This window comes from Onychostruthus taczanowskii, unplaced genomic scaffold (genome assembly GCF_017590055.1).
Source record: "Onychostruthus taczanowskii isolate IOZ18803 unplaced genomic scaffold, ASM1759005v1 scaffold6, whole genome shotgun sequence".
Taxonomy (NCBI): domain Eukaryota; kingdom Metazoa; phylum Chordata; class Aves; order Passeriformes; family Passeridae; genus Onychostruthus; species Onychostruthus taczanowskii.
Genome location: NW_024503679.1, coordinates 15212061 through 15226320, shown reverse-complemented (window position 1 = coordinate 15226320; position 14260 = coordinate 15212061).

Genomic DNA, 14260 nt, shown 5'->3' with positions numbered 1-14260 from the left:
ATTAGCTTAACTAAATTCAATACAGCTGGAAGAACTTCCAACTGATCATAAAAAGCCAAAAATCTTATGTTCCTTGCTTTAGGGCATGTGCATTCATTTCAAACAACAAATACAACTGGACACATAAAACGAGTGAGTCAAATTCACAGCTATCCCTACAGACAACAATCAGAGAGGGACAGAGGGAGCTGTGGAAGCAGCAGAACCTTCTCTGGCTCTCCTGGCAGGTTTGCTACGCTCGTTTTGGGCTGTAACCCGCTGAAAGTGAGGGTGAATATTCTGTGTTGTCTCAGAAGTGTGTGCTCTGCCTTTACTTATAACAAGTATGTAACAACCCTAACACAGCCCTGGTGAAAGTCAACTGTGAACAAACACAAAACAGCTGAGTTTGTTTTCATTCCTTGAGTGTGATGAAAAGTATTAAGGATCAGAAGATGATACAGAGGCTGAAAAGGAAACCTAGGTTTCATACATTTTAATATCCAAAACGTTATCAGTAATTTGATCTAGCAGAAAATTCTCTAATTACTAAAAAGCAAATAAAGCTTCATTTCCTCAAATGGCTTTACTCTTCATCTCTAGAAACTGTTCCTTCCCTAGAAATTAGGGAAATATAGCTGGGATTAGTCATATAGGGACAATTTTTTTAATCCTTTACCAAAGGGAGATGGATTTGAATGAAGGAATGTGGCCCCCTAGTTCCCATTTCCTGGCTGAGTTATCTCTTCTAAGAAATTCTTTCATGGAGAGTGTCCGTGGGAAACTAGCCTGGCTTCTTTGTGTTGTGTGAGATTTTAGAAGACTGTTATGGATCAGCATCCCACCAGGGAGGATACAAGATGCAAATGCACAGTAAAATGAGAGTCTTGCCCCTACAACACGCTACGCAGTCCTGGCTGCAGGCTGTGCTCCAGATTTATTCCTCTGTGGCTGTTGAGAACCAAGGAGTTGTCCTGCAGCCTGTGGGAAGGAACACAGCTCTTTCTCATGGTGGTTACTCAGCTCATTCAAGGTAAAAATACATCGCCCTGCACACTATGGGACTGTGCTGTCCCTGCCCTTTCCCGTGGAGTCACTTTTGCTCCCTGGTTTTTCCCCCTCCCTACAGCACTGTACTCACACTGCACAGTTGCAGCAGACCACACATTTTGAACACAGGGAAAAAATAAGCATATTATTATCAGGATAATTGAGTGTTGGAAAGAAAGTTGCCTCCAGCACTCTGTCCAGATTAAAATCTCAATCAGCACCATTATCTGGGAAGTATCTGCAGTGACACGTGCATGCTCTGCATCTCAGTCAGCAATCTGGCCCAAGCATTTGCAGAAGCTTTAGCAATTTCTTTAATGACCCTTACAAGTCCTCCATCTATTCAAAAGCTGAAATGCCAGTCTATGTAAGACAAAAACTCCTAAAACAGCAGATTGAAGTACTCCATGTAAATTGAGCAATTTCTGTTAACACATGTCGACTAAATCAGAGCTGCCAATCAGCCAAGCTGCTCCTCTGTGACAACAAACATCTGAGGTACTGGAGCTTGAAGTTAATCGAAGTTATTTATTTTATCATGCAGAACTAAGCCATCAGCCATTGCTCTCACAGACATGGTTTTCATCTTCCCCTTTAACCAGGGTACACATGCTTTCTTCAGAAGAAGATAAATGTTAAGTACTTAGCCTCAGTTTTAACCTTAAAAATTCAGCTATTAAGAGCTGATGTTTATTCTGCCTCTAGTACCAAATTATTCAGGCAGGCATAATTTGGGATCACTGAAAGAAGAATACCTAAACCACAGCTATTGTCAATTCCAGACCAAGCACTTTTGTTTGTATCAACATGAAGCAACCACGAATGTAAGCACTGTAGCTAATACTGGTTTCCTCTCACCATGTCAGTGATCTGAAAGGTTCCTTCAGAGGATTATTGTTTAAGAACTGGTTCAATGGAAGAGTAAATACCTCCAGCAAGCAAAGCAAAGCCATTTCCACAGCACCATTTCTATACCCTACCATCAGTTTATTTCTTTTCTTCTGGTGCACAGTGTTGCTTCCCCATCACCAAGAGTGAAATTCTCATTTAGTAACATTTCTCTGACTTTGGACTGATTCCACTGACTGTTGATAGTGGTTGCCTCCAAAGGCCCTGGGGATGCATGTTATGCTGCATGCTCTGAGGCTCCTCCTGAACAATGCAGAGCTGATCCCTCTCTCCGTGCCAGCTCTCTCGTGAGCCATGCGCTGGGGTAACAGTTCCAACTTCCTTCTGTGTCCTGGAGATTTTGGCTCCAGCCTTGCTTGTTTGCCATGAGAAGGTTCCAAAATAAGAAGCACATTCATTCCTGCTCCCTTCTTTTCACATGGTTACATTTAGCCTTTCTTTTAGTGCTTTCCTCCCATCACAAGGCTGGGAGTATTCGCTGTCTTACTGCTTATGGAAATCATAATTTATGCACTGTCCCAATGATTTTCTTGTATCTGAGCTGCTCTCAGCCGATCTGACTTTATAGCCTATAGCTTTAGGTGCATCTGATGATTCCCCTTTTTCCCCTCATTGTTTTGGTTCGTTAGTTTTAGCACTGCTGACACAAACAGTGCATTTCAAAAGGCATCTTTCCTGTGGGCTCTGTTTACTCGTTAATGTGGCTAAGTGTCATCTGAAGTCCTGGGTGACAGCTCGCTCTGCTTTACATTGTGGCTTCCCATATAAGATTTATTGTGTCTGAAGGAAAACACAGCTACATCTGTAGGAAAGGGAAGAAAGTCATGGGAAAAGGGGAGTTGCTGGAGTTCTGGCTGTGAGGGGGACTGGCGAACTTGACATTTAGGTTCCTGCACAAGATGTAATTTCCAGCTGAACAGCTCAGGCACTTACACAGCTTCACTTTGGCCCCAGCTGTGCACTAAGTGCAGCCGACATCTCTCTTAAGAGCCACTCACAGCAACCTGACTAGATGTGACTGTTTTGTTTTCAGTAAAAGGCAGGGGAAAGTTGCTTTAGCAAAGTAGCTGATAGCCCACATGAACTGGATTGGAGCATTTCGTCCGGGCCACTCAGAAGGGAACCAAAGTCACTGGGAAAATGGCAGATGAATCTGACAGTTTGCAAATAAAGTTTTCCTGGAAACGTTGCACACTGAGTTGATGGCTGTGTAGCTTCTGGTACTGAATTATTGGTACAATCCCAGTTCTTTCCAACGAATCGCATTTTCCTCACTTCAGGATTAATCAACATGTCATTTAGATGTACTCTCAGACAATAAGCACTATGATATGGATGTCAAACTATTTTAGGTCAGGCAGTTTTCCATTTTTAGCTTATGTATTCTGTTCGAGGACTAATGCCTCAGATTCAGAAAAGGCAAATGTCACAAGATCCGAGCAAAATCCTGATTCCATGAAGGATCAGTCAGAGTTGTGCCGTTGACCATGAAAGGGCCAGGATTTCACCTGATGGGTCTGTTTTAATTAAAGCTTCTTCCTGCTCAAATTATGGTTCTATCCTCAGTAACTGAGACAGTTACTCAAATTCCTGCTTTTAAAATGCTTCACTGCACCATGACACTGCCTAGCACACATTTTTTTTCTGTAAATCCTTAATATCTTTATGTATCATTCTAAGATAACCGAGACTGAATTTTGGGTGTGCACTTACATAAAGATCCCTGTTTTCTTGTACACTGTGTGTGTACATATGCACATACATGTACACTCACAGATACAGTCCCTCCTCCATTAACATTAAACAGTAATACATGGTGAAATTTCTCATGCAAAGCAGTCTCCAAAACTGAGAAAGTAAAAAATTTTAGGAATAAAAAAAAAAATCTGCTAATCCAGCTAGCTAATATATGCATTTAAAATGGAGACAGCCTTTCATCTTAGTCCAAATTGGACACATGTAGGTGCCTGTCCATCTTCAGAGCTCAGAATTCAGCATGGCCCATCAGGTGTCACATTGTACAAACACTTTCCTGCAGAAACTCACAGAGCCAGTGAGGACGGAATTCAAACCCTCCCTGTCCACAACGAGTCCCTGCCATCCAAAACAGAAGAGAAACGCTGGGTATGCCTACGACAGGGAGAGCCAACTGGAGGCCCACAGAATTTGGATGCAGCTCCCAAAGCAGTTTTCCTTGGCCAGGAGGATCTGGCTGGCTCTGAGGCCAACCATGTGGTGCTGCTCTTTGTGCTTGGGGCAGGGTGCACAGAGAGCTGTGTCTGCCTCATCTTCCTGGGCTCAGCTGACCTGCCCCAGCCCGTATAAAAATGGCTCTCCGAATCCTATACAAGTTGTCTATCCTTGTCTCCATGCCTTGCTGCACACAGAGGAAAACTTATTTCACTCATGGTCTGAGCTGGCCAGAGCCCTGAGCTCAAGCTAATATCCTGCCTCTCAGCAGGCCACAGTAATTTGGGCATATAGCACATTAGCTGCAGCTCCATGGCTTCTGGTTCTCTTGGCCAGCAGCCAGAGTAAGCTCGTATCTGCCTGCAAAAGCCCATGTAGACATTGCTTATGAGCCTGGTAGTCAGAAGACCTGTGACAGGAGTGGAAAAATACTGCTCCTGCACAGTAGGAAGCAGGAGTGTAGCTTGTGCTTTACAGTCTCTCAGTGTCTTTTCCAAGTGCTGGGGACCTTCACGTCTGAGCACGGTGCCCAGTCTGACCAGTCAGGCCTAAAACTCAGTGAGTCCTGCCTTTGCCAGTGTGTGCTGAACATGCAAATGCCCACACTGCAGTTCATGAAGTACCTGCCTACTTGAGATTCGATCACTCTCAAAACCCTGCCTAATTTCTCCCATTAAGTCTCCTAATCTCCAGGCTATCATTCCTTTTTAAACTGCCCCATTGATTTAGTAGCCTCTTTAAAAGGAGCATAAAAATTATTCCCCCTCTGCAGCACTGCTCTGGTTCATTAATTACTTCACATTACCAACATGAAACTTGTAAAGCAAAAAAAAAAAAAAAATTGCAGCTCTGATTTGCAACTGCTCTCCCGGTTTCTGATCCCAGGTCTGGGCACTGGCTCGCTGGGCAGCTCCAGCCCCTGCCCTCAGTGCTGGCAGCACCGACACACTCGGAGCCTTTCACTGCTCCAAAAATCCTGACAGAACCACTTCGTGGATCAGGGCTCTCTGCACTTCACTAATACAAAAGCTGCAACAATCTGAGTGAGAATCAGCTTTGGGGTCATTTTGGATTCTTCTTACATATTTTCTTTCCTCTTTTTCTCAGAGAGGAAGAAGCTACATGAGCCTCTGGTCCTTTTCCTCAGTCCTGCAGAATCACTCTCCTGTGTTAACAATGGGTAAAAAGATGTATTTCCTTCTAGAAATCTGCAGATAATACAGATTCAGTGGTGGCTCTCCTCATCTGTCAAATATAATGAGCTGGGCAGGAGATAACAAATATAGAACTGCATCCCCACTGATTGTACCTAACTGGCCACAGGGGAGTGGGGTGACAAGTCTCCCAAGTGACATTTCTGCCAGGTGACACCTCTCCCATGTGACATCTCTGCCAGGTGACACCTGTCCCAGCTGGCACACTCCAAGCCTGGCTCCAAGGAGTTGGTGTGCCTCGCTGGGAGCAGCAGTGCTGGCAGCACCTGAGCCTTGACCCTGCAGCAGAGAACACAAAGGGGTCCCGCAGCCTGCAGTGCCCAGCCTGGCTGTGGGAGCCGATCCTCTGCCCCACAGCCAGCCCATGCTCGGGGAATTCTCCCCTCAGCTGCTCAGGGAGCCTCAGCAGCAACACCAGCTGCGGGCTGTGCCCCAGGGCTCACCCCTGCCTCCCACTTCAGTGCTCCATGGTCTCCAGCTCCCTCCCTTCTACACCTCACTCTCCAGCCCGGGAGCTTGCAGAATAAAGTTGTGCCGACTGACTATTCCTCAGCCTTAGCAGAAAGGGAACAGCAGAGCGATCATCTTCCCAGTGAGTCAGTGCTTGCTGGAGGATGCATGAGTCACTAGTCCCCACACGGGCTGCCTCCCTCCTCCCCCATCGCTGTGCCTCACCTCCAGACTCTCCTGTTCCAATCCCACCTTTACAAAAATCATCTTTATTCATTAGTCCTTCCTGCCCGTTACCTTCTTTGCTATGAGAAGCCTGGGGACAGGGAAAACTTAGCAGTACTCCTTAGAAAAAGGTGCTACTCGTTTTCAGCACTCAGGTCGAGGTCTGCTGGCCCTTCTGGACACCAAACAAAGCTGCACAGCCACAAAGCTGGCTGCAAAGGGGCTTTCCAGGGAACTCCATTACAAGCAGCAATTCCCTGCTCCAATACATCCTTCTGGGATGCAGGCAAGATCCCAGTGTTCTTCAGCTTCCCCTCCAGCCCGTTATGATTTCTCAGGGGTTCTGTTAAGAACTCGCTCCACTAAGAAATTATGAACCTGGATTAAGGAGAAGCAGTAACTGCTGATTGAACCAAGAGGAGAATCAATGAGCCAGTGTTAGAAATCAAGGAACAGAGTGCTTTTCCCCCATCAGTTCCAGTGCAATGCTGTTCACTTCGTGCTTCCTGACTTTTACAGAGGCCTAGTTATTCTCATCTTATCCCACTGAGCTAATTTTCCTCCCAGAAATAAAGTCCTGGCTGCTCGGGATCACAGCAGGAAGGAGTCAGGATTTTATACCATGGAAAGGACATTGGCTATAATGCAGAAATGGGGATGAGAGAATCTGCTGACCTTTAAAAAGGGAAGAAAATGGAAGGTTCTCTTACCTTTTGGGACCTGCAGAAAATAAAAGCATGGAACTTCTGCAAATACAAGCTCATGGAGCAGTGCTGGGTACCAGATTTGCAGAACAAACATGCCAAGCATGCACTTCCAACCCCAGCAGGGCTGCAGGAGCAGCAGACAATTCTTTTGCAGCAAATGTCATGTGCTGCTGGGTGGAGTGGGAAGAGCCTTTACCCCTTTGTGGTGGGGTCCTTAATGGATGTGCTGAGCTGCAAAAAAGGTCCAGGGAGAGTTCAAGCTCCTGCTCCTGCCTCCAGGTGTGACTGCCATGCAGACAGTGATGAAGGTGATAATTTGCTCAGCTATGAAGGTGATCTCTCCACAGGGAGGGACTTGCCCTGCCTCAGCCCACGCTGTGTTTTCTTAGGAAAAAAGGCAGCTCAGCATCCTGTGCTCTTTGGAACATAATATCTTTTGCTGATAATAATCACACGTTGTCATCATGAAGAGCAAAACTTCATTAGCCAGCCGGGCCTGGTTTCTTTAGAAAATAGTCAGAAAACAGCGAAAACCCAAAAGCTCCAGCACATTTGTGTAACTTTACACTGAGATTTTGTGACAGCCTGAGCTGGATGGCTCATGCCAGTTCCAGCTCCGACCACAACACCCGACAGGGCAGACCCTGCTGGTGGAGGACCCATAAGAGGACAAAAGCCACAAAATCAACTCATCCAACCCCAAAACTGGGCAGTGGTTGCAAAGGGAGGGCATGGGGTGGATAGAGTGATTCAGAGAAAATTCCTCAGCTTTTTAAAATCGTCCCTGCCCAATGGAAATGCCAAAAGAGTAGCAATTCTGCTTGCTTCTGTCTTGCAGTGAAATCTTTTGCCTGGAGCAGATCAGGATTAGCTCGTTACAGGGCAGCATGTATGACACATTCTGGCCGCAGCCTGAGTGAGCAGAGGCTGCTCTCCTCGGGGCAATCCCTGCCTCTCCCTCAATCTTGTACAGCTCCACACACACGGAATGAGGCTCAGTATTAAAAACAGCTCAGTCTCCCCTCCTGCTCTCAAATACAATCAATTTAAATCAGAAGCCTTTCTTACAGGGAAGAGCAGAAAGCCAGTGTTTTGAAGCCACATTCTTCTCACTTGTTAACATTGAGCCCAGCCTTCTGCTCATAAATAATGCATATAGCTCTTTTTCCTCAATTACGCAGTAGTGTCAGATTCCACACTCTGCCTTCCCAGAGTTACTTTCTGTCTCTTCTGGAGACAGCAAGGCCCACTTGGATGTCTGCAAGAGCCACAGACTCATTAGACTTGATGAAGATCCTTTCCATCCACCAGTAAAAAGATCCACAACACCTTTGTCCCGGAGTTTCGGTAATTATCCCTTGCTGGACTGAAGTGCTGGGGAGAATGTGTTTACAGTAAACAGGTTTTGCCTTCTCCCAGCATTCGTGGTGCAGAGTGTAAGTGCACTCCGGGATGCCAGGGTGAACTGGACAGGAGGGTCACTGCACAGCTCATGGGCTGGAGTGCACAGAGAGGAGAGAGGAATTAATGCTCCCGTGGGCTGAGCAGGGAGGCAGAAAAATCATGGGGAATTCAGTTTGTCAGGTGTGTCAAAAATGTAAAAACAAAAGAAAACAACCCCTCTTCTTCTCCTGCCCACCATCTTTTTTGATTAATTTAAACTTGCTGAGATGAGAAGCCAAGATTTCTGCTTTGCTATCAACAGCTTGCTCTCTATAGATACTGACTCATTACTGAGAGGCTGCCTGTCTTTATGCCTTAAACTAGGCAGCCAGAAAATGTTACACTGAAGTATTGCATGTTATAGATTGACAACATTTAAAACCTAGATGGCCAAGCTACTGATATAATTTCCATACTCATTAACCATGACATCTCCAGTTCTCCCCCACAGCATTCTGTCAGATTTAGCCAGACCCAAAACCTGTCTTAGCTGCCAGAAATCATTTCTTTACTCCTCCACGGATTGGCATCGCCTGAATGTGCTCTTCCCCCTCGGAGCAGAAGTTTACAGAAATCCCTTTCCCGTTTCCCAGCTGTGCATCCTGCCTGCCCTGTGCACACACATGCTCTGTGAGCTGTCCACAGCCATGCCCTGTCTCGCTGGCGAGCTGCCTGCTCACAAGCTGCTCCAACAATTGCCCTTGAGCACGAGCCAGTGCCAAGTCCCCTCTCAGGAGTTCATGCTCTGTGCGAGCTCTAACACGATCCCGCTGGATGGCTTCACCCGCACGCTGACATCGACCTCTTGGGGACCCCAGGTTTGCCCATGGCAACGAGCCCCTGAGTATTTTCCAGGCTCATTTTGGCCAGGTTGTATTGTCACAGCCGTCTCACAGACCGGCAATCTGTCAATAGCAGGGTCGGGCTTACAAATGCTGTGTGACACAGGAGTGCAGAGCTCTCGGAGTTGTTGGTATGAAGGAGTGTTTCACACACGATGTGACACTGGAGAGCAAGCACAGCCACAGGGCCACAAGGTGGGTGCTGGGCTGGGCCAGGAAACCTTATGTGGGCATTCTGAAAGGGAAGAAGTTTAACTGGTGGGCGTTAAAAGGGTGAGAGGCCGCGTTTCCAAATAACTTCTCTTACAAGGAGAGTAACTTTAGCCAGGAACAAATCCTGCCTGCGAGCGGGAAGAGCTTCCCAGGCTGCTGCTGCACACAACCAGGGCAAATGCCAGAGTGTCTGAGGGCAGGTCACCCTCAGTGCTTCACAGCTGAAGTACCATTTGTGTAAAAATTCCATAAAAACTGAGAAAGAAAAGAGAGGAACAAAACCACCTTTGTGCTATGAGGCTGGGGCATTCACCTGCAAAAGGACACAACGAAACCCCGGCCCTGCCACCACAAGCATTTGATTAATGCCACCAAATGCCACAGCATCAGTGGGAAAAACATGTTCTCAGCCACCTTGTATCTGCGGGGAGGACGAATCACGTCAGCCCGGAGCACAGAGCTCACACGTGCCCGGGTGAAGCCCGGAGTGCTGCCTCACAAGGCATGTTCCTGCCCCAGAGGAGCAGCGTGCTCCTGGCACCTCTCACGTACCGCTGATAACTGCTGGCTGTCCCCTGCCGCCTCATCCCAGGTCAAATTACTTCTGCCAGTGTCAATGTGCTCTGCTCATGGCCAGCAGGAAACAGGGAAAGATGCTTTGCTCTACATTCTAAAGCTGGAAGAATGAAAATACATGTTCGGCTTAAAAATCTCGCTTAAAATATGGAACTGGTCCAAATGCTTCAGATTGGAGCAGCTCAGAGGAACAAAGAGAAGCCTTTCCAACAGACTGGGAACCCAGTCAGGAACAATGGGGCTCAGATTTAAAACACAACCCAGAACTGAGTTCTTGCAGTTCCTGGAAAATATGAGTGCTGGACTGATGCATTTTTTCATTCATTATTATTATCTCCCATAGACATTCATCCTGATCTTAACATCTTTATTGTCCACACAGAGCAAGTTTCCTCTCAAACAGAAATGAATGTTCCAGTAAATTTCCTTAGACAAAACCATAGAAATTAAACAAAAAAAGAGAACCCTTTATAACTTTTTAAAAACCATACACTTCATGTTGTGATTCAAAGTGCTCTTTGTTTCAGTAAGTATAAATACTGAATTTTACAAAGAAAAAAAAGCAAAAGTGAGAGGAACAAAACCCTTGTGTCACACACGGGTTAGGTAACAATTGCTGTGTTAGTTCCAGACTGATTACACCAAGAGGCAAATGCTAGGTAAAGTCAGGGTTGTTATTTTGCCTCAAGGACAACAGATCTTTGTCCTGAACCCTGCAGTCAATACCTATAAATATTCTGAGTGTTGTCATAAAATTTTGAAAAACCTCTCTATCAGGGACACAAATATAAGACCTTCTGCTTTAGAATTATAGCAGAGTTCAGTTAGAAGCTACAATTCACTCCTCAGAAGTGTAAGAATCATTTTGCATGCAATTCAGCTGATGTAAAAGATCTTTTTGTCTGCATCAGTCTTAAATCCTTTTAGCTGAACTCATTAGCAGTGGGGACAGGGAGGACTGGTGTTATCTTAAAGCCCTCTGCCAGGGAAGTTAGACCTTCTCTCAGAGAGGGAGCAATGGCCACAGAGGTGCCAGGGACACCTCAGAACCCTCCCTGCCTCAGCTTCAAAGGAGTCTCAATAAATCAGCCCTCCTGCAAAAATGCTGTGTGACCTCTGGCGAGAGAAGCAGTGCAAAGCCACACGAACATTTCCTTTTATTATCGGTAAATACTCTTGAATTGGTTGGAATTGTTCCTGCCACTGATATCGCTGATCTCTGAAGAGATAAACACCAGCTGATTGATGACTTGTCTGCAAGATCTATTTCAACCACCCCCAGGCAGGATATTTTCCATGCGGGTAATAATAAATCTTACTATTGAATGTCATCAAATGAAAGAAAATTACTGTAAAAATAGGCACAGTTATGTATTTCTTATTATATAATATTAAGGAAGATTTTTCAAAGATTTGAGGAGTTTTCATTTACATGCCTGATTTTTTGGAATGTACTCCTTTTGCCTACATTTAATATGTATATATATATATTTTTTTTTAAAACCTTGTACAGTCAGCCAATGTAAAGAGACTCTCTCCTCAAAATAGCCTGTTGTGTAGTCAGGTCTGGAAGGTGAGATTCTCATCATGGTTGAGACTGAATAAGAACAATGATGTCCTTTCTCAACAGATGCCAGGACTGCTTTTTCCTAGCACTTTTTATATGGCATTTTCAGGTATCACTTGCACTATTTTGTCCATTTTATTTGCAAAGGAAGCAAATGGCATCCTTTCTGTCAGTTAATAGAAAAGGTTTGAGGAGAGAACTGTCATTCACTCTTATTGCTCCAAATTCTTTTCTAAAAATGATTGTAGAGTTCCAGCGAAAAGTTCTCTCTTCATTATGAGGGCAGCATTGAAAATGCTCCTGCCCCATTATTTGTCCCAAGAAATAAAGATCTCAGCAACTTTCTAGGACCTGTTAGACACAATAAAGCCAATGCTTTGTACCAGCAAATATTGTACCAGGGTGGTTGTGCTGCAAAGGAAGGAAAATGTGCAAATCCAAACCTCACATTCAAAATGCATAGAAGCATAAGAAAAGGAGCTGTGAAAACAAGATTAAGGTGATCTACTTACCAAATGTTGCATTCCACTATCATATTATCTGCACAGTATTAAAAAAAATCCTTTGACCCCAAAGGCAGTAATCCAGACAGAGAAAATGTGAAGATATGAGAAAGGGGCTGGAGACAATAATTAATCTGAGGCAACATTTTCCTGCTCTCTCTGTCCTCAGTGTGGGGGCCAGGGAAAATTTGGGCTACAGAGCCTGGGGAGAAAAGTGATAGTGAAAAAAGCAACCTGAGGGAGAAGCATCAGCTTGGTGGATTTGTCCTATGTGATCTCTCCTCTGTGCAAAATCCACTGCTTCATTCTGGGAGCAATTTGTTCAGACCAAAGATGGTGAGGAGGAAAAGAGAAGGAGAATTAAGAGAGACAAGAGAGCTGTGCAGCTTGAAGGGAATGGGTCAGCTCCCTAGGGATCAGAGAAGCTGTTGGCCAGCAGGAAAAGTGGATGGTTTTGTAAAGACTGGGAAAAGCCAGGCAGGAGTTCAAAGGCAGTGGAAGTAGAGTGTGGTACTGCCAAATCCACCACAACATGGATCTCATGAATGGAACAGCAACACATTGCACAGTCATTAATTTAGGGGTGTGGAGTCCAATTAATGAAACCAGAGAGCCTTGGAAGGATGATCAGAAGCATCCTGGTCTAGATATTCCTGTTCTAGACCAGAAAAGCTATGGAAAACTTTGGACCTGCCCAATTAACAGCCAAAACCTACCCTGGCTCTGAGTGTCCAGGCAAGCCCAGCAGCATTTGTCCTTCATCAGCCCTGACTGAAGCAAGCTGTGAGGTGATCTCTGCTTTGAGCTGGGAGACAGAGGCACTCCTCAGCAGCCTTCAGCATGTGATCTATAAAAAGGAAAGAAATAAAAGACTTTGGTTTATTAGTTTGTTGCTCTCCAATCCCAACTATTACAGGACAGACACTATGTTTATGATGGATTCATTTAGAGAACATTTTCTCCCTGGTCACATAACTGTGCTTCAGACTGAAGCCAAAGCTGTATGGGGAGGGGGGGATAAAAGCTGCAGACGTTTTTCAGGACATATACAACCCAGTACTTCAAAAGTGCACACAAGGAGATGAGCCAGCAATGAGGAGCTGGCTTGACCTGTAGGAAACTACATCCAATTTTTCATTGTACCAAAAAGTTCTTCTGCAGCTGTGACACGCCCCCCATTGCATGGTACAACTGTGAGAAGAGGACAGGAAATTCATAAAGATTCACACAATCTGCCATTTACTCTTCCAACAAGCAGTTTCTGTGTTCTTGGAAAGATTTATTTTAAACTCAGCCTGAATAAAATTATTCCCTGACCATCTCTGAGCAGCTCTCCAGCATCTCTGACAAACACCAGGTACCACTGTTGCCATTTCACCTGCAGTTCATAGCACATCGACCTCATCTCTAAAACACATGTACAGTCAAATCACTGTGCCCACAGGGACCAATTTATTTTTCCATCACCTGTAGCTCCCTTCGGTTTATGCAGGAAGAAGCTGGCAGCCTCTAACAAGGAGTGTTATGAATAGCGTGGTAACGCCTTTCTTCATCCCTGTTAAATTTCTCATTTCATCTTGTGAAGTCAAATCCTGGTTTCTGCAAAGTCCCTAAAACAACCTACATTGATTATAATTGGCTCTGCAGTTGGACTGCATGTACTTTATCTCCAATTTTGCAGATTCATTGCCTACTACTGCTGTCTCCCTACATTTAGATAGTTATCCCACTGCCCTAGAGGTTGTTCTGGCAGCTGGAGGTTGTGACAGTCCTGACACAATACATGGGAGAGGCTCTTCCAGTAGAAAAGTTACCTTTCAGTCCTGTCTGACCAGGAATTATGGCTTTTTCCTTGTCCCTATATATGTATCACTCCCTCTCCCCCATTAGGAGCTGAGGACTCAGTCAACAGCCAAACAGCATGGAAAAATCCTGGTGCACAGAAGAGGATCCAGTAGCTCTGAGTGGTTTGTGATTTACATTCTTTGTTACAGAAACCAGTGAAACCAAGCCAAAATATCAACTTTTTACTTCATTCAGACCACTTGCATACAGTTTGAAAGCACAATAATACTGAATCAATGTCCGAATCCTTGTGTTGCTGATGTGTAAGGAATAATACAACAAGATAAAATCCAAAGAAAAATGAAGCTTCACATCAACAGGCAAAGCTAATTCCACAAAGATGGATCAAGTCATGGCTGCTGAGGATTTCAGCATTCAGACACCTTTGTGAACCCTGTGACAAATTTGATCTGTTTTCTTCAAGTAAAATCAAAGCCAAGCAAGCTTCACTGGCATGAACACTTCTCACACTTCTGCTGCTTCTATCTGTCATGACCAATGTCCACAGCTCACCGGGCTCAGGACAGATGCTGCTGCCCAGCCCCGG